This window comes from Tachysurus vachellii, chromosome 5 (assembly GCF_030014155.1).
Source record: "Tachysurus vachellii isolate PV-2020 chromosome 5, HZAU_Pvac_v1, whole genome shotgun sequence".
Taxonomy (NCBI): domain Eukaryota; kingdom Metazoa; phylum Chordata; class Actinopteri; order Siluriformes; family Bagridae; genus Tachysurus; species Tachysurus vachellii.
The window spans coordinates 29,403,888-29,425,772 of NC_083464.1; the positions used below are offsets into that span (position 1 = coordinate 29,403,888).

Below are 21,885 nucleotides of genomic sequence, written 5' to 3' on the forward strand. Positions count from 1 at the left end.
ATTACTAGCATCAAACCCAACATTATAGTACATCCTAAACAGGCTAACCTTCCAAACAGCATGAAGCTATACTAGCCAATACCGTAACCAGCACTATTAGTAAATAGGCTAACCCATAAACTTGTACTGTATCAAACACAATATCAGGCTAAAGAATCAGGCTAAACCTCAATTAGCATTAAACTAAACTATCAAACAGGCTAACTAGCATTGTAATTAACAAAAACATGCTAATCCTCCACAACCCAGTATCACGGCAGTTCATGACATGAAAATGTAATCTATTGATTCGTGTTTGTGGACACGAATTTCCCTTTTTTTTCGTGTCACTCAGCACGACTTTCGATCTAATGTATTTCAATAGGAAGCATCTTTCTTGTCTGCACCACGTTTTTCTTTCTGCCACTCGGAAGCATTGTTTTTGCTCATTTGTTATTCATTTTCAAACTTTAAGCACTACATTACTCACCATTTAACCAGGAGATTTTAACCTTGTTTTTATTGCTTTATATTCTGTAGGGCACTAACCATTGTGCTATGGTATCTTTTCTGAGAAAAGCTGTTTTTCCATCTATTTGGTGTGTCAAATCAGACAGTAAACTAAATACTATATACAGTACCTAAATTCTAAATGTTCAAATTTGATCATTACATTCGAGTAACATTACCTGGGAAGTGGTTTGAGTGCAATGAAGGAGAATTCGCAGCTTGCAGAAATCAGGAGAATCAAATAAAACGGATAGTCATGACATCATATTGTTGAATGATAAAGCACACATTTGTATTTATGTGTTGAAAGAAAGATGAGGAGATCATTAAAAGAGAATCGGCGGTGGGTCATCAGGTAGTTTTAGCTGACGTCCTTAACACAGTAAAAGTAGATTAGGCTCATTGGTACTGTAGTATTTAGTTTACTGTCCGATTTGACACACCAAATGGATGGAAAAACAGCTTTTCTCAGAAAAGATACCATAGCACAATGGTTAGTACCCTACAGAATATAAAGCAATAAAAACAAAGATAAAATCTCCTGGTTAAATGCTGAGTAATGTAGTGCTTAAAGTTTAAAAATGAATAACAAATGAGCAAAAACAATGCTTCCGATTGGCAAAAAGAAAACGTGGTGCAGACACGAAAGATGCTTCCTATTGACAAGGGTGTACTGTAAGTTTGATTTTGACATTGGTGGGGACATAATTTATTTGACATTGGTGGGGACAACATTCCCTATATTTTGTGCATAAAACTGTTGTTATAAGAATACTTTCTTACTCACATACCTGTAGCGTGCATAATCACGTTGCATATTGCTTCATACAACGGAATATAGCTGCAGCCTCCTACCTCAACACATTAGCGAGAAAGACAAAACAAATCAAACAGCGACGTGGGTTAGAGAGGCAGGACTCAAAAAAGGCAAAGGCCAATCCTTTTAGAGCGGTGAGTTACAGAGGCAGGGGGGCACGGTGGCTTAGTGGTTAGCACGTTCACCTCACACCTCCAGGGTTGGGGGTTCAATTCCCACCTCCGCCTTGTGTGTGTGGAGTTTGCATGTTCTCCCTGTGCCTCGGGGGTTTCCTCCGGGTACTCAGGTTTCCTCCCCGGTCCAAAGACATGCATGGTAGGTTGATTGGCATCTCTGGAAAATTGCCCTGAGTGTGTGAGTGAATGAGAATGAGAGTGTGTGTGCCCTGCGATGGGTTGGCACTCTGTCCAGGGTGTATCCTGCCTTGATGCCCGATGACGCCTGAGATAGGCACAGGCTCCCCGTGACCCGAGATAGTTCGGATAAGCGGTAGAAAATGAGTGAGTGAGTGAGTTACAGAGGCGGGATTCATTGCAGCGGGTAGATCTGTTAACCATTTGTGTTCCACAAGTTGTGCTATTTTTTACAGAATGCCGTTGTAAAATATTTTTAATCTTATTTAATGATTCCTGGATAAATGTTAAATGAAATAAGTAAAAAAGCACAAGACACAGACGGACATCAGTGGTTATGTATAAATATATATATATATATATATATATTTTATATGTATATATAGGCTTGGTCGAATTATTGCTAGGGACAATTGAGTGATCCCTGGATATTGGTACGAACATGTCCCTACCGTCCCTACCCAAATCGACGCCCTTGCCTATTGAACATAAAATTGAAAGTCATGCTGAGTGACACGAAAAAAAGGGAAATTTGTGTCCTCAAACACGAATCAATAGATTACATTTTCGTGACTATGTCACAAACTGCTGTGAGACTGGGTTGTCCTCCAACAGCATTCAAGTAAATGATCCAATACTGTAACTAGCTTTAGATTAAAATTTTAAACCCGAGAACTAGGGGTCAAGTAAACAGGCTAAATTAATCTACTTTTTTTCCACTGCAGCCAAAATAGTGTTTCTTTCCTTGACCTCTTCTTCAGGGCAGATGACAACCCGTACCTTTCAGCCTTGTGTTAGGCTAGCTTGTTAATAAGCTGGACTTCTGAGATGACAGTCGAAGACGTTTTTTTATAGCACTCAGCTAACATGGGATCAGATCATTAGTGTAATTTAAGACGGGAAAAGGTTTCTTTTTCTTTCTGGAAAGTGTTTTCGTTGAGAACCGAGCGTCTTTTCCTGTGTGTGTGTGCGCGTGTGTGTGTGTGTGTGTGAGCGCTAAGCTGAAATTAATTTGCACATAAACCCATCTTTGTTCCCAGATCAATTTTGAAACATGGTGATAATTACGTGACCGGCGTGAACCCAAGAAGAGGCAATGAAATGATATTTTAATACTTCAGGTACATTTTCCCCCGTCTCTTTCTCTGATGAAGACAAAAAACACCATGATTTAGCAGGTAAAAGTGTCGCTAGTTTTTCTCGTTTTTTCTCCCAACTTTAAAATGATGACAAACTGCTTTTATTTACAAATAAATCCTGTTAGCGACTACATGCTAGTAGCTCTGAGGGATATTAGTGAACACTGTTAGCTTTACTTACCTCGGCTTTTTGGTCGAAGGTGATGCTAAAACCACAGAATCACTCTAGCACTGCGGCTAGATGCTAGTTTCCTGTAATCATGTGATAAACTTTTTTGTTATTGACTGATAATCGAATATTGTTGATTGTGGTTGGTTTCTAAGTAAACATCTAGCATTAGGCTAAAAACAAGAATTACAACAGTCAGTACAACATCTGGCTTTGAAAAACATAAGTTTTTTTTTCTAGTTTACTTGACTAGCATTTGAACAAAACTAGACTTGTAAGTGTTAGCCAGGTCATCTGGAAAATTGGCTAATTACTTGGGTGCAATGCCGTATTCATCTTGAAATAAGTTCTTGAAAGAACCTATTAGAATGTAACCAGTCCTGCTAGTCAAACTGTACTGGTTTCTGATTGGTTGTCACCTTTATCACACTTGACGAGTTTGCACTGCTGTAATTTGCTTATTCATCAGTAACAAGGAGAAAATGCTCTATAAACAGGTCTTTAGTGCTGGATTGGTCCAAAAACAATGATCGATGTGTATTTGTATGAATTGATAATGCTAATCTCATTGATTTTGTGTGATATTTATTAACTAATATATACATACGTGTGTATATATATATATATATATATACAGTATATGCTTTCTACCTTCATCTATCTTGATTTTAATTGTTAAGACTATTTTGTTATTTGTTATTTTAGCGAGCAACCTGCAAAACACGCTAGTGACATTTAGCCACTGATCTGAGCTACAACATGACATGAAAATAGCATTTGAGCAGGAACATTTCTGTTAGTGCATAAAAAACTATTATGTAAAAACTCAACCTTGACGTTAGCCTGATTTGCTAACATTAGCACTTACCTCTTAGCACTTACCTATTAGAACTTAGACAATAGTTCTTGGTTCATCTTCCGACGGGAATAAAGAGCTAAATACAAGCTGGAAGAACAAACACCGGAGTTTCTTCTGTCTCGCATCTATGTTGGTCCTCAGAAACAGCGTCGTCGTCTCAGATGATTTGGTTTCTGGAAAACAAACTGCACTTGTTTTTCTCATGTTCACTTTTTATTACTTGTAATTTTTTCCTGATCCATTATTCACTTTGTGTGCATTTTGTTGCGCTGGTTCTCTCTGCCTGACTGCCATGAATAATCACATCTGAATATGCAAATGATGTAAATAATTAACGACTCTGTGTGCATCTTTTTGTGTGTGGGTTTTTGTCCCGTACCGAGTGCCTGGAATGATTTGTTTGAATTTTGTAGCAGTTTTGTTTTTCAGTTGTTGATCTGAACACAGAATTCCAGATTGTATTAGTCAGTGCAGACTCTGTCACTGTGTTACCCATAATGCACCGCAATGATGTTTATATTACTGTATTTACAAAAGTAGCATCGCTAAATTTCAGTTCCATTGAAAACATCAGTCCACCTTCAGACAGATTGTTAGCTACATTAGTTGCCTGGTTAACAAGTAAGCAACTCTAGCTAGCTAGTGGCATTCGTACTTTGAATTATTAGCAATAACCTGTTTAGCTAGTTGATTTTGCTGCTTATTAGCAAAGAAGCCACACTGAACAATGCTCTAGCTTGCGAGTTATACTAACTGGTTACTAGCAAACAAACACCTAAAGCTTCTTCAACTTCAACTTTATTCATTTATATAGCACATTTTACTGCAATTTCAATTGCCCAAAGTGCTGCGCAATATTACAAAAAAAGCATAAAGCAATATATATCAGACCGATTATAACAAAGAAAATTAAAACAGATGAAAAATAATATACATAAAAGGGAAAAAGATAAAATGAAATAAAATATATAAAAGCATCAAGAAACTATCTCTAAACAAGGTCTATTCTCAACGAACGCTAAATCAAAAAGAATTTTAACTGAGACTTAAAACCTTCTAAAGTTGAGGCCTGCCGAATGTGCAAAGGGAGGCTGTTAAAGCTAAGACGTTAATCTATCCCATAAACGCTTATAGATATTCAATCAAATATTTTTTTCCCCACTGCAACGATTTCCATCAGCAATACTTTCAAAATACTAGCGTTCAGTACAGGCCTGTTTATCTTGTCTCAGACAGCCGGGGTCAAAGGTCACCTCGTTACCTTTCTGCCCAGGAAACGGTGGTGTTTCGTAAACCAAGGACAACTCAGGGATTACGGTTAAAAAAAAATCCCAGTGATTGACAGACGGCAGGACTGGAATTAGCCGCTAACATGTGAAGCGATGTTCCAGACTGAACCATAAAGAGAGATGGGGGAGGGGAGGGGAGGGGTGTATGGTGGAGAAGGGTGGGTTTTGGGGGAAGAGTAAGCTTAATCTGTCCTCTTATCTGGCCACCGGCGTGACTCTTCTAGGCAATTCTCCATTCAGCTTCTTGATTTTTATCATCATCACTGGACTAAAGCCTCAGTGACAGATTAGTTTCACAGAGTAGAAGCTTCACTTTTACTGAAGACCCACAAGTTCCTCCAAACACCATGATAAAGAACTACATCAAGTTCAAGCCTATTACTGAACTTCAGACTTCCCGTGTGAAGAAAGAGAGACAAAGAGGAAGACAGTAACGGAGAAGAAGACAGAGGAAGAGAGAAGGAGAGAGGAAAAGAGCAGGACATGGAGGAAGACAGAGAAGCAAGAGAAAGCTCCATTTAACAGAAAGAGTGATCTGTAACGTGGCTCAGCTGCTGAACACCAATAAGAGGTTTGAAATCCTGAAGAGGTTTCAGTAGTGCAGCGGTTTCTTTAGCAGCAGAGCATTTGTTCATCAGCACTTTTATTACCTAGGAGTTCAAGATTCTTCTTCTTCTTCTTCTTCTTCTTATTATTATTATTATTAGAAGAAGAAGAAGAAAAAGAACAAGGAAATAAACCAATAAATCAATAAAAAGATACATACAATTAAATGCTACATAAATTAAATACGGGGGCACGGTGGCTTAGTGGTTAGCACGTTCGCCTCACACCTTTTGGGTTGGGGGTTCGATTCGTGCCTCCGCCTTGTGTGTGTGGAGTTTGCATGTTCTCCCCGTGCCTCGGGGGTTTCCTCCGGGTACTCCGGTTTCCTCCCCGGTCCAAAGACATGCATGGTAGGTTGATTGGCATCTCTGGAAAATTGTTCGTAGTGTGTGATTGCGTGAGTGAATGAGAGTGTGTGTGTGTGCCCTGCGATGGGTTGGCACTCCGTCCAGGGTGTATCCTGCCTTGATGCCCGATGACGCCTGAGATAGGCACAGGCTCCCTGAGGTACCCGAGGTAGTTCGGATAAGCGGTAGAAAATGAATGAATGAATGAATGAATAATAATAATAATAATACTGTTAGGTTTGTATTCATCTTATATATATTTTATAATCTATATTTATATCACACCCTAGAATTCATTTTGTGTTATATCAAATGAAATATTAGTTTTAATGTCACTCAGATACTTCAAAGTGTGGATCCTGTGGTCATGTGACTGCTGCTGCTGCCAGGATGAAATGTTGGCTTTGTGGAAATAGAGCGATTGTCCGGATGATCTTTATTAGTCTACACACACACACACACACACACACACACAGCTTTATGAGCCATACACAGCTCACTGAAATAGAAATGCAATTATTAATAAAAGCCTTTAAGGCTCAGTCATGCAGATAGTATGGCCTCCTGTTCTCCGCACACGTGTGATTCAAAGCCATGATGATGATGATGATGATGATGTAATATTGCATTGTAGAACAAGTACATTACCGCGGCCGCTGCATGAGTGCACACACTAAAGCAGCATTGCGCCTCTTTTATTTTGAATAAAATCTCAGCGCACGAGCCCGGCTCTGACGTACGAGATCATCCACCAGGACACGGCACTGTAATCATAAATCCCCGCTCTGCCACGACATGATCTGCAGCTGTCTGCTACCCTGTCTGCTAGCAAGCGCTAATCCAATTTCACTCAGCTTATTGTGCGCTAAAACTTTTATAGCGTTCACACCCAACACACACTTTCATCTCATTCAGGACAAAAGTATTAGCAAAGTATTCGACTTTGTCCCCTGTGGGTAACCACTTCAGCACGCTGCGTTTCCTCTTTATTTAAGTTAGTAGTAGCAAACTTAGCATCAGGATCTGTTTCTCATTAGCAAAAACATGCCTTAAACCCTGCAGTTCATTCGTTATTATCAAAACAAATAATTACATGCTGCCTTTATTATCTGGCGTTTTCTTTAATTCATTCGGCATTAGCAGTGTTTTAATAGGCAGAGATTTAAATAAGGCAGAAAGTTCTGACGGTTCAGCCAGAGAACAGTTGAGACACTGAATGGAGTTAGTTAAGCATGATATCCATATTTTGTGAGGTCACTTCCTGCTTGTTTTATCTCCACAGGACGTTATGTTAGTTATGCAGGGCAGCGCCGCGCTCCGGTCTGGCCGAGAAGCCGTGGCCTGCAGCATATGCAGCCGTGTTCCGGAGAATTCTCCTTAAACGGATTTGAGGGAAGGAGCGTCGCTCGGGGCCAAAAGAGGGATTTAGTCTATCTATCAATTTGCAAGAAGCCACCTCTACACGAGCCAGCGAAAAAAAAAAACATGATCTGCTTACACTTCACACTCAGGATCTAATTTCAGTCTCTCCGTGAGCTCTTTCTTCCAGCACATCATTCTCTCCATCGCAGACAGAGTCCAACAGCGACGGGGAAAGGAAAAAGAAAAAAAAAAGAAAACTGCCCACTTGTCCTCCTGGGTAAAAATTTAGAAAAGCTTCTCCCTCGACTTTATCGTTCAGATTTCAGATTTTTTTTTTTCCATTCTTTTTTTAAGAAGAGCTAAATTTTTTGAAAGCACTGCAGGATGGTCACGGTTTCAACCAACCAGAAGAAGGAGAAGGAGGAGAAGGAGGAAAAAAAAGTTAAGCTTCCACGTTGGCTAGCTGAGATACCGGCCATAAGCTGACAAGTAATTAAACGGGCATATCTATAACAACTGTCATCTCTTATTTCTTCTCAGACTGGACTCCAACCAAAGACGAGGGGGGAAAAAAAACAAGGTGGAGAAGAAAATACAGGAAAGAGAGAAAATTCACATTTCTGAGAGTGTCTAGAGATTGTCTGATTTAAAAAGAAGGGGTGGAAAGATTCCATCTGCAGTTTAAATGAAAAAAACTGAATTAAGGTGTACAGAAAGAAAGAAAGAAAGAAAGAAAGAAAGAAAGAAAGAAAGGAAACTTTTAAAAGCAAACTCATGATTTTATAAAAAAAAGCAAATAAATAATACAATAGAAGAAATAAACAAAGCATAAATAAAAAAAACTGTAAACAAAAAACTAAAAATAAAAAGCAAAACAAAGAGCAGTGGTAAAGAAAAACATGAAGGATATGAAAACAATTGTAAGCAAGATAATAAAATGTAACAAAAAAAAAATTTAAAGGGTATACAGAAATGAAAATACATACAATGATATAAAAAAGTAAGTAAAAAGATTGATGATGTACACACACACAGAGAGAAAAGTTTCATTGAAAAAGAAAAAAATTCCAGTGCATGAATTATTTCTCTATTTTACTTTACTTACTTATTACTTATTTTTGTTTGTTTACACCATAACCCTTTTATTTAAAAGTTTTTGCTTGGAGTTTTACTTCATTCTTAGCAGAGCTAGTATTATATTTCAAAAGATCATGTTCATTTTTAGTTGATGTTCTACATCTGTTTTATTATTTTTATTTTTTAAACTGTTTTTACTGATTAGTGTCAAATTCTGAATTTCTGTGAGGAAGTAAACGTTCCCCAGTTTTATTCACTATTCTGTTCATTTCTATTCTAATGATTAAAGTCACACGGATTAAAGAGAGAAATAGAAAGACTCCATAACCAGTAACTACAAGTTTTCATTTATTAGGGTTTTTACGGTAGACCTGATACTGCAAGCGTTATGGTAAATATATGGTATGTTATATATTGTATATGCTAGCACAAATTACTCTAGCGAAAAATCCTTAGATAAACAGAGACACATCTTTGATATTATTACATTCGTCATTTGACCTTGAGGGGGGCACGATGGCTTAGTGGTTAGCATGTTCGCCTCACACCTCCAGGGTTGGGGGTTCGATTCCCGCCTCCACCTTGTGTGTGGAGTTTGCATGTTCTCCGCATGCCTCTGGGGTTTCCTCCGGGTACTCCGGTTTCCTCCCCCGGTCCAAAGACATGCATGGTAGGTTGATTGGCATCTCTGGAAAATTGTCCGTAGTGTGTGATTGCGTGAGTGAATGAGAGAGTGTGTGTGCCCTGCGATGGGTTGGCACCAGGGGCGGTTCTAGAGGCGGGGCCCCTGCTGAAATCTGATTGGCCCCTGATTGGCCCCCGTTCCATCAAGAGCAACCGGAGAATTTTTCACAATGATCACAGATGCAATTCCACCCCGAAACAATTGGCGGCACTCGCGGCAGTAATGTGTCGATGCAACTTGGGAGAAGAAGCAGAGGTCTTGGCCAGTGGCGGAGCCAGAGGGGTGTCTGGGGCACTGAACATCCCAGACATCTGATTGGCCCAGGTGCCACCCCGAATTTTTATTTGATAGCATTGGAAGTTTGATGCTGATTGACATCTCATTTCACCTATCAAAAGAAGTCTTCGTTTGACATCAATGACAAGAAAGAGACAAGAAAGAGTTGAGAGGTAGAGAAGAATACTGTAACATCAAATTTCGGTAAGTTTTGAGATTAAACATCAGGATTTAGTTTTCCAGAAAAATATTTTCGCTATATAAATTGACATTAGATGCTATTAACAGATTATCAGACAAGAGAGATCGGTTTGTTCCCCAGTTTAGCCATAATATACATAATATACCTAAAGTTGCCTTGGCCACCCCCTTGCCACCCCATGTATAAAACTCTAGTTCCGCCACTGGTCTTGGCTTTATATTATCTTTGCTTGAAACTTTGACTGTGAATGGCTTTTGCTTGAGTGATACCAGAACACTTCTAGCTCTAGCACTTATTAAAAACCACTTGAGGACAACCATGGGTGATGCCCGTTTGAGTCACTTGGGTGTCCTAAGCGTTGAATCCCGACAGGCCAGGTCATTAGATTTGGATGAATTTGTCAGGCGTTTCAGCTCCAAGCATAGCAATTGGAGAATTCTTCTTTTTTGAGGTGTATGTGTGTATGGGTGTGTGTATGTGTGTATGGGTGTGTGTATGTGTGAATAAGCAGGTGAAAGAAATTGAGTGAGAGAAAGATAAAGAGAGGAGATGTTTAAGCTGGGAGGTGCAAGTTGTTGCTCCTACAGTATGTTAATGCTGCTTTGCATGTTCATAATTGTTTGTCTCATCAAAAAAGAGCTTAAATTGCAATTTGTTTTTCTGACAATATTAGTGTTACAGAAAAATCCTAGAACCGCCACTGGTTGGCATGCCGTCCAGGGTGTATCCTGCCTTGATGCCCAATGACGCCTGAGATAGGCACAGACTCCCCGTGACCCGAGGTAGTTCGGATTACCGACTGAAAAACATCAGCACAGAAAGAAGACCAACAGAAGACCAACCTTCGGCACCGAAAGAGGTCTGTAGGCACAGAAAGAGGGGCATCGGCACTGACAGAAGACCTACACCAAGTCAGAATCTGGCTTTGCTACACAATTAACATTACAACGTTCTAAAAAAAAGCGTCTGCTTGCAGCGAACACCTTCAGTGGGACAAAAAAATTATGGTTTGTAATAATTCATAGGAGCCGTCCTGGCTCATTTAGGCGCACAGAGGGACTGAGAGAAGGAGACAAAGAGCTCATTATTCATGTTTTAAAACAATTTGCAATTCAAAGGCAGCGATGACCTCGTGACCCGATTCTGGGGTCAAGACCCTGACCAAGACTGTCGAGACCCAATTAAGAGAAATTTGAAAACAATCCAACAGCTTCTACAGAGCAGGCTAAGACATCACACCATGGGGGCCTGCCTGTGTGTGTGTGTGTGCATGCTCACACCTAAACATCCAGCAAATTTAATACAAAATTAAATGCTTCCAGTTGATTAGCACTTTGCTTATCAGGATAAGATCTGCACTACTTTAGGAGCTACGGTAAAACAGTACTATAGAACAAAACAGTTAGACTTTAGACTAGCTAAAATTGAACTTTCATCTAATTACAAATTCTTTCTGTGGTCGATTTAACTAGTTACAACTTTCCATGGTGATCGTCAGATTGATGATACTTCCTGTGGTAACTTCAACTAGCTAACGTTAGATTACTGAAGTATCTTTAGTTAGCCACCACATTTAGCTAGATTGTATTAAATATGTAGTAGATTTATCTAGCTATTCTACTCTATTCTATAGTAATGTTAGCTAGCTAGAATGAACATTTCTGTGGTAACTTTAGCTGGACAGCACTATATTTCTGAGGTATCATTAGGTAGAATGAGGTAAATTTAACAAGCTAGCTGTTACATTGTAGTAACTTCAGCTAGCTGAGCTCACAGCATCTCTTACACAGTTACTGTAAGGAGTTTTTTGTTTCTGCTTACAGAATAAAAAAAATCGGTTATTCTCAGGGACATGTGTCTAATTTTGTATTCACTGGATTGTTAGCATTTAACCACTTTCTGAGTTATACTGACATTATCATCCCTTCTCAAATTTGAAGCTTAAGGGCTTTGCTAAAAATCACATTCATGCTAAAAAAGATAACATTGTTGGTTAGCTACTTGTGTCACAGATAATTTAGCTAATTTACTTGTTAGCCTAGGCTCTGTGTGTTCTAGTATTTTTTTAAAAGTTGCTGATGTTCCACAAACTAGCCGTGAACTCTGGTGTGAGAAACCTCCAGCCTCTGTGGCCACGCCTGACTCAAAAGCAGTCTGTGAAAAATTGTTAATTGCTAGTTGCTAGTCATCGTAGCCGTACTCACTTTGCCCTCTTCAATCTGCAGCATGTGGCATTTTCCCTGAGTTGGGATGTGGCCTGTGGAGTCCCAACATTTTATTTTTAAAATCCAATGGCGTGTGTGAATTCTCCACGCTCTAAAGGTTAAGCTTTTAATGTCGCCAAACAGACGGGAAAAACAACCCCAATGTGTTTTGTCTTATTTTATTTCAGTCATATGCTCGAACTTTGTTTTTGCTCCAATTTTTTTTTTTTTTTTAAAAAAAAGGGGTTCATCAGAAAAATATGCTTGTACAAAAACACTAAAATGATTAGCAAAAAAAAAAAAAAAAAAAAATATATATATATATATATATATATATATATATATATATATATATATATATGAAAATAAAAATATTTATACTATATGTTCTGTACCATACAGAAATAAAGGAGTATACTTTTATTCCTAAATATGCATTTAATTAATTCACATGCATTTTCATTTTTTTTTACTGTATTATATTATTTTTTTTATTAATTTAACTGCTTATTTTATTAATTTCTGTTTTGCCCAGTTTATTCTTTTTCTTCCTTTTCGTGACTTTTTTCTCTCCTCCTACACTGTAAAAAAATTCTGTAAAAAAAACAGTAATCTACTGGCAGCTATGGTTGCCAGCATTGCACTGTTAAAATACAGTGGGTTACTGTTATCAAAATTAACAGCAAGATGCTGTTTTGTTAGCAACAGCATACAACTGTTATTTAGCAGTAGGATACTGTTTTGTTAGCTACAGCATATAACTATTTTTTAACAGTAGGATACGGTTACATTAGCTACACCATACAAATGTTATTTAGCAGTATATATTTGTAATTTACATTTAAAATCACAATCCAATTATTCTAAATTGCAAATGCTATTATACCCTGCATTTTATATTTGTGGAAAACAAAATAAATAAGGCCAACTTATTGTTTTAGTCCTTCTTTATTTCTCTTTAACATTAAATGAATTGTTAAGCTGTTTGTTTGTTGTGGCAAAAAAAAATTAGCAAAAATGCAAGCCATCATGTTGGAGTGCATAAACTATGGTGCAACAAATAAGCACTAATAACATGGAGAAATACAAAGATGGCTTAAGCAAACAAACACAATTTCAAAATGCCTCAACTTGCCATTAAATAATCAAGCTTCAAATCAAGCTTTAGGAAAAAAACACTATATATACGTGTATATATATATAATAAATCAGCAAAATATTACCTTACCTTATTTAAGACTTTAACAAACACCAACCCTTTCTGGATATAAACAGTATAACACAAAAATAATAAACTAATAACAGTATATACAAACCACTGTATAAAAAAAAAAATACATTTTAAATAAAGTGCCACTCAAAGTCCATCAATCTTTTTAAAAGATTCGACACTTTCAGATTGACTGTCATGGTCTTCTTTTGTACTGTTTTCCCCGACTTTTTAGACGTCACTTTTCCTTTTGCAGCATTTCTGGATTTATTCCAACAAATCGTCTGAAAATAATAAGGGAAGACTTTCTGTGATTTAAAACTTTAATAATAAAAAAAGATCTAAAAACACTCTACAGTAGTGTATGACTTGTTATTTAATACATTAGCTAATGTTATGAATTCTTAGAAAAATTACAGCTTAAACCTTAAAAGTCACAAGTTTGAAATTGAGTAAATTACAGTAGATCACCATTTTGGAACTACTCCTCTTAGGTCAAAATACTATTATTACCATATTATTGAAAGACAAAAATAAATTTACCGTTGTAGAAATTCCAGTGTGGATGCTGCTTCTTCTTGATATTGCAGGTTGAAGATGTAATACAGTGAAAACAAAGCAGCAAGTCCAGAGATAAAGGTTGGTTGCACAGCCTCGCAAATTATTCTGCCTTCCAAGCTGATCATCCACCTTTTCATCCACTGTCCTTGAGTATCACTTGGACCTTAAAGGAGTGTACAGATTATGCTATAAACTATTGTCCTTGGAGAGCTAGCATGAGAAAAGGCAATGAGAAAATTATGCAAGCCCTGACAAAATATAATATAATATTCATATCTTCCAAGACAAACAAACCTTGCAGTTTCAATATTTTAGCCAACAAGCCACTAATGTTATGATATGTGAACTAAACATCACAAACTCATTCAGGCGTAACATAACATATTTTCCTCAGTTTTACACAAGTACACTTTAATCAAACATTTTTATACACTGGCCAGAACGAGGCACATAAAGATGGATTTTCTCCTGATGGTAAAAAGTTGTGCCAGCCAGCCTAGAGTGTGATCCTTGTTTACTGAACATGAAGTCATGTCATATTTCATATACTTACCAAGCAGAATCAATCGAGGAGTCACAGGTAAGTTAGCAGTCTTCTCAAGGTCAGCAGGAGTGGCAGACATCTATTGGTAAAGATAAGAATTAGAAATTAACATTTCCAAAAAAACATTTGTCCTAATAATATTCCACAGTGTACCTATTAAAACAAGAATCGCTTATCCAAATGTATAATTCTTACCGTTTATTTACCTTTTTGTTAATATTGACACAAAATACATATTTTCAACATTTAATTTCTGACTGTCTATACTAGGGATGAGCGAGTACAGCATTATCTGTATCTGTTAACCATATGAATTATCTGTATCTGTATCTGTACTCGGAGTGGGTGGGGCATAACCCGGAAGTAGGCGTGTCTTGAAATGGGCGGGGCTTTAACCGGTATGTTATTTTAAGCATGCAATTGATATGGGTTGATCAGAAATTGTTATATTTATTGCTGATTAGAAAAATATTTACAGGACAGCATCAGGATTGAGCTTCAGATCAGTGGTTTTGATCACGATAGCAAACGAACTATATTACAGAACAAGTTTTGCAACAATGAAAACAAAACAATGCAGTTTTAACAAAACAAAACTTTTAATTTTTTTATGATCAGTATGATTTTTTATTTTTTTTTTGGTTCTTTTTTTATTTTTCTATTTCCACACCAGGTGTGTGTGTGTGTGTGTGTGTAGCTTAATAATTAATTTGTAATATTTATAACACTAGCTTACTACCTTTATGTTTTTATGAAATACAGCAACGTGTCAGACAATCAGTGTCTGGTTACTGGTTAGAGACAGCTGAAGGTTTAAAAAAGAAAAAAATCTCCGACAGGCAGAGACGCAATGCGAGTCGCATTCTACCAAGCAAGCACCACGTCTGAACGAACCCATGTTTACCAGAACTCTACTGGTTAGTAAGTACGTATTATTAACGTTACAACTCGAAGTAAAAAGCTGAAGCTGTATGTGTGTAGGTGAGGGGCGCTGTGACTAGCCTATCACAGAACGCTGACACAATCAGCTACCCAATGATGATTTTCATTCAATCCGAGCACAGATATTGACTCGTATTACTCGTATAATACACGTACTCGGCAGAAGTGCTTTATCCATACCGGATACTTCGTTTCAGCCGAGTATCCGGCTCATCTCTAGTCTATACAGTGCACAGAATGGAGTCAGAATGGAACACCTAGATGCACAGTGAAAAAAAGAGATTCTTTTGGTTGTTCACTCTGTTTTGAGTTTTGTTTTTAAGACAATAAATACTCAAAGCCATATATATATATATATATATATATATATATATATATATATATATATATATATACGTATATATATATATATATATATATATATATATATACGTATATATATATATATATATATATATATATATATATATATATATATATATATAAATATATATATATATATATATATATATATATACATATATATATATATATATATGTATATATATATATATATATGTATATATATATATATATATATATATACATATATATATATATATATATATATATAAACTCAATGGTGTCTTTGTATCCTTTTTTTTTTTAGAGTTTCAAAGTACCAATTTTCTTGCACGGTGTAGACAAACAATTTCTAAAATGTCCTAATTTGCAGTCAAACGAGTCCTATAAGTATGATAAAACAGAACATATTTGATTTAACCATTGCTACACATTTGTTCATAATAAGAACTAATAATAATGTACAGTATATAAAGAAAAGCTTACACTTTCTTGAAGAATAAGCCCATCTCGATTCTCTCCAAAGTTAGCCATTAAAAGTTGAACAATCAGATGTGATGAATCAATCACTTCCTCCTTGGAAAGAACTGCCTTAACTTCAGAGTTAGTTGGCCTGGTTTTAAAAAACTCTACAATGCTCCTCCCACACTCTTCCACAGAAAGTTAAAATGCACTATAAACTAGCATAAAATAAACCTGTCTTTCCAAATACGGGTACACGTACTGTACAGAGCTTGACAATGTAAAGTTAAACCGAGGTAAAATGTCACAAGCATATCTCTTGTATTTGAACGTTAACGTTACCCGATCACAGTTTTGGAAAGTTTCAAGCCCCTAACGGCTAACGACTTGACCGAATCTTTACCGCCTGCTTTTTAGAAAGCAATAACAATAAAACAGTGAGAAACATATGGTGTAATCAACCGTTAAATTGTAAAATAATACGAAAATCTAATTTGAGAGTCGAGTTTGCAGATTTTTAGTCAAATGAACAGAATAAAAGCGAACTCTTACCTGTTAACAACACGATGGCAGATTTCAGGCAGTATGGGGGGTCGCACACCGCTGCTTCGCTCCAGATCTTTGAATCACAAAAACGTTGTTTTCTGAGTGTAGCCTACACACAATTTTCAGAATCAGTCCGCGGCACACAGTTATGAGGACGGTCTCTGTTTTGATTGATCCGTTACCCACATATTGTTATGACTATATTTTTAGATATACATTGCAACACACATTATATTCAACGGATATATTTTGCGATAATACAAATCAGGTGAATTTGCACAAAATAGAAAATATTGTGATTCAGTAACCATTTGTCCTTCTAACATATTTTAAATGTACCGGTTGGATAAAAAGTCTTGCCTATAAGTAAAAAGATTGGCAGACTTTTACTAACTATTGCTTTCTCTGATTAAAACATTTAAAATTCCCATGTAATATTTCTTTTTTAAAGATATGACAAACATAGATAAAGGTGCAAACTACCTCGTGGTGATAATGTCGCACAAATCAAAAAATATGCTATAATACCGTTAAAATAACAGTGAAATACTGTTGTTGCTGGACCACTAACCTGAAGTGAACAAGTCTTCCCACAATGCACTGCAAAAAAACGGCAATCTACTGATATTTCATGAAAACAGCAATTTGCTGTTAAATTTCTATGTAAAGTCTATTTACAGTGTAGCTTCAGCGTGTCTGTTTTAAAACAGTAAAATACAATAAACGCAAAATGCTTTTAAATCAGAAGCCAATTCAGTAGCTCGATATTAGCCTTTTATCTACCTGATTCATTAGCGCTTAGCGGGTAAAAAGATTAGCGCCTGGTGAATCACTCTGGCACGATGTTGCAGATAAAACACAAAACATGCTAAAGGACCTGAGTAGAAATCTTGCTCACTCTGAAGAGAATGGAAAAAATACACAAGAAGAAATAAAGAGTTTATATCTCTACAGGCGGAGAGCGAGTGCAGATGATCCCTCCATCATTCAAAGAGTGTGTGTGATGGAGAGAAAGAGAGAGAGCGAGAGAAAGAGACGAGTGATAAATGAGGCGACTCTGTTTGCTTAAACCTCTGGTTTCTGACATCGTCCTGCACCGATTCGTCCCGGGATTCGTTGTTAAAACATGTCCGCTATTAAAACATAACCCGAACTGACAACTCTCTCTCTCTCTCTCTCTCACTCTCTCTCTCTCTCTCTCTTTCTCTGTTTCTCTTTCTCTCTCTCGGGAAACAAATCCGGCTTTCCAGTACATTAGGCCTGGCTGAAATGAAGAAGCCAAAGGCAGCACACATGTTAAAGCATTTGCTCTCTACCTACACAAGAACCTCTGCTTTTATTTATCCAAGCAGTTCGGAATAAATAAGAAGAAACAAAAACTTCCTGGATTTTCTGGAACTCTGAGTTCCTGTGTTGGAAAATAATGGGGTGGGGCGGGGTGGGGCGGGGCTGGTGGGGCGGGGCAGAGAAGGACAGCAGTTGCTCCGAACCCCACGTCCTCAAGTGCGCTTTATTCCTTTTATCCCACAGCTGCATATTATTTATTCACCACAGTGTGTTTTATCCATTTCTAATCACATTTACTGCCGTGAAGTGTTTTTTTTTTACCCTCTTAAAACTATTAAGACAAGCAAAAGCATATATTTTATTTTATTTATTTTATACCAGCTGTTAAATGAATAAATAGTGTCCATTATGCTGTGGCTTTTAATTTCATATTTTTTTTTTATTTATTCATTATAATACAGGTGTGAGGTCATAGATTTTTAAGTTTTAACCCATCTGGTGTTGTTTTATGAATTAAAAAATAAAGATACACAACAAAATAATCCCCCCCACACCCCTCTGGCGTTCTATTGGCTCCACACCGCTCTCAGGAGTTCGTCTTTGTTTACTCCGGGTGTCACGGAGCGTCTGGATGAGCGTGTTATCAGAAGCTAATCCCAGAGTTTACTCTGTAGACACTTATTATTTCAGTGTGCGCTGTTTTCAGCTTGTAAAACATCTCAGATCCTGAAGAAGCGAGTGAAGTGAGGAGGACGAGATTTTTTTTTCTTCTTCTTCCTCAGTCGATGGGATTCAGCAGTTGTTCTGCTCAGTTGAACGCTTTGATCCAGAAAGCGGAACGGAGAGAAAATCCCGCGCCGGCGGGACGTCTGCGTAACCCGAGAAGCTTCTCAGGCCGTTTTATGTTTTTACACGTGTTCTCAGAGATGATGCCATCGGAGATGAAGAGCCTCGTGGAGGATGAGAACGCAGGAACGTGAGGGAAAACGACTGGACCGGAATTCTCAGTCCAAACATCTGTTCAGCCTTTTGAAACCTCTTTAATAGCTTGATTCCGAATGGACAGGATGGAAGGAGATTGTATATATTTTTTAAAAAAGACATCGATTTATAGCACGAATACATTATCGTTTCAATAGTAACAGATCATAAACGCCTCAGACGCTAGACAGAATTATTATTTATTTCTTTTTTGATGTTTCCTGTTAAATTCAACATTTATGGAAGGAGCCTCCAGTGTCAGAATTTTCCAAAATCTTCAGTATGAACTCTGTGTTTTCTTTGTAACAAGAAGCAACAATTTATTGTATAGAATATTTACAGGAACTCGTTTTTGTGGACTTTCCTCAACATTAAAATGTTACTATAAACGGACAAAAAGTAAATCTTTTTAAATAAATAAATAAATAAAGATTGGCTAATTGCTATAGTCTAAGAGGACTTGTTCGTGTGCTGTTAAATGAGAGAGACGAAAAATGAAGAAAGAAGAGCAATGATTAAAGAGGCAAGAAAGGGCTAAATACCCAATGAGACCTGAAGATGAAAAGAACGAAAGTGAACAAAGATAATAAACGGAGAAGAAAGAAAGGAAAGAACCGAAGCTAAGGAGGAGAAGAGAGCTGGCCCGGGCAGATGGAGCTGTCACTTTGACTCCTCACACATCTGGTGCCTGTGACACATTCATGTATTATCGATGGGGCTAAAACATCTGTAAACATGGCAGATCTTACCGTCAGGACAGGAAATGATGTCACCTGACAGCCAGGGAGGGAGGAGGAGGGATTACTCTTTCATGAGGAACTTGATGCCTCGAGATGTGATCGTTGAAAGAGAGGGGAGAGAGAGAGAGGGAGACAGAAAGAGAGAGAGAAAGAAAATAAGGGACAGGAAGACTGACAGACAAAAAAAAACAAATAGAGGCAAAATAGACTTAAAAAAATGAGAGAGAGGGAGAGAGAGCTGTAAGACAGAGCAATAAACAGTGTGATGGACAGATGAAGGTATTGTGATGACCCCATTTTACTCCTCCATCTTTATCAGTTTTCCAGAAGGATGTGTTAGCTTGAGGAAGCTTTGACTTGTTAACTTGTTGGTTTAAAAACACAGAGGTGAACAAGGGCAGCTTGACCCCAGTGTCCTAAAGATGCTTTAGTTCAAGGACAAGGTCGGATCTGTTGCTTTGAAAATACTTTGTCTGTCAAGCTGCCACTGATGAAGACACGGATTTGAGGACACCTTGGACTGAGGAAGCACTGCATTGTGGATTATTTTTAATACTCTCAAGATGCTTTGAGCACGTCCTGGACCTAGGACACAAAGTTTGGAGTTTGTATGGGTTTGAGGACAAGCTGGACCGAGGATTCTCCACATTGTAGATGCTCTTTATCTATACTGGACCGGTTTGAAGACGCTGATTTGAGTGTGTCCTGGTTTGAGGGGCTTGAAGGGGTGCTAGTCTGATGATACTCTTGTCTGAGTATGATTTGGATTGAGGAGGCTCTGGTTTGAGGACACTCTGTATTAGGGAAGCTGATTTGATAATGCTCTGGTTTGAGGACACTCTGGTTTGAAGACTCCCTCTGTCTTAACATGGTGCTAGTTTGAGGACACTTTAAAGATGCTTTGGTTTACAGACACTAAAATATGAGGAACTAGTTAGAGGACACACCAGTAAGAGCATTCGCTGCATTGGAGACACCGTGGATTGGGGAAGCTTTGATTTGTTCATGCTCTGATTTGAGGACATTGCTAGTTTGAAGTGCTGTGGGCTGAGGAGGTGCTATTTGGCCTACATTTTGCATTGAGGAAGCTCTGATTTGCATTTTTGTTGGCCTAAAGATGCTCTGACATGAAGAGGTTCTGTTTCAAGAACCTCATTTTCAGAGGTTTTATTTGAAGACTTTTGAGGTCAGTTTGATTTGAACATGGTAAGGTTAAGGCTTGAGGGTCGACGCTCTGTATTAGGGACATTCTTGTCCGATGCCTTTCTGGTTTGAGGATGTGCTGGATTGTAAGTTTAATGTTAATTGTAACGCTTAAATTCGAGAGTCGCTGCCGTTAGCTTGTTTGTGCAGCAGCTAGTTATAGACAGAAGGCTTAAATAAAGATGACTGTAATGGAGCAGTCAATGGGTGCATTAGGGACTGGAGACATATCGATCAGGTGTGTCAATAATTCAAGACAGGACAGTCTCCAGCTCCTGAGTGTGTCATTTTATTTAACTCCCATAACACATCCTGATTTCCAAATCATAAAACACTGTTACCTCATCATGTTCATTTCCCAGAATCCTCTCTTATTTCTTATCAGTGTGTTTATTTCTATGCACGCCTGATAAACGACTCTGGGTTTATTTTTAACGTGAAGCGACAGCTGCTGTGTCAGAAAAGTTATTTCTAGTTCGAACGGAAATACGGATCGTACTGAATGTGGACAAGCAGCTTGAGACCTCAAACTGAGCAAGACGGCAAGAGAGAGTGAGAGAGGGAGAGAAAGGAAAGAAGGAAGAAGGGATTGGCCTAATAAAGTGCCCCCTCCCTCGGCTGTGTAGTGTGTAGGGAGTGTCATTCATTATTCATGCTCATTAAAGTGGAGGCCTCCTGCCAAAGGCAGCTCTGTTTGGGACGTGCCCACTCGAGACCGAGAGGATTTCAATCCCACAAAATCCAGGACGCTGCATGTGAATAACAAACCCAAACACAACCACACACACACACACACACACACACAAATTTCAAAATTCTCCACATACACATTCATACTGTACATCGCCTCCGCATTCTACAAAAAAAAAGAAAGAAAAGAAAGAAAGAAAGAAACATCCACAATGTCCCCCTTTCTCCCGAAATCTATTTGATCAGCCAGGACATGTTCGGTGTCTGAATTCTTTAGTTTCGCTCAAACAGACTTGCTGATGTGGTTTCTGACACGATGACATAGTGTTGTCTAAAAAAAAAAAAAAAAGCCATTAAAGTTGCACAGCTAAAAACAGGTAGGGGCGTGGCCTAAAGTTTTTTTTAAGCGGTGCCATATGTTAGACGCGACTCATATGTGGTAGAAAAGAAAATACTGTACAAGTATAGAGTATAGCAAATAAAAACAAAATGTACATATTTTT

General features: G+C 37.8%; 1 long non-coding RNA gene across 1 annotated transcript; it reads right to left on the reverse strand.

Annotated features, from left to right (window-relative positions):
• Positions 1 to 13,235: 13,235 nt before the first annotated feature.
• On the reverse strand, positions 13,236 to 14,312 carry LOC132845394 (uncharacterized). The gene is made up of 3 exons (XR_009648424.1): positions 14,199 to 14,312; positions 13,628 to 13,661; positions 13,236 to 13,368 (listed from the first exon to the last, which is right to left on the reverse strand). It is a non-coding gene; the product is annotated as an uncharacterized LOC132845394 (long non-coding RNA).
• Between the last annotated feature and the right edge of the window lie 7,573 nt (positions 14,313 to 21,885).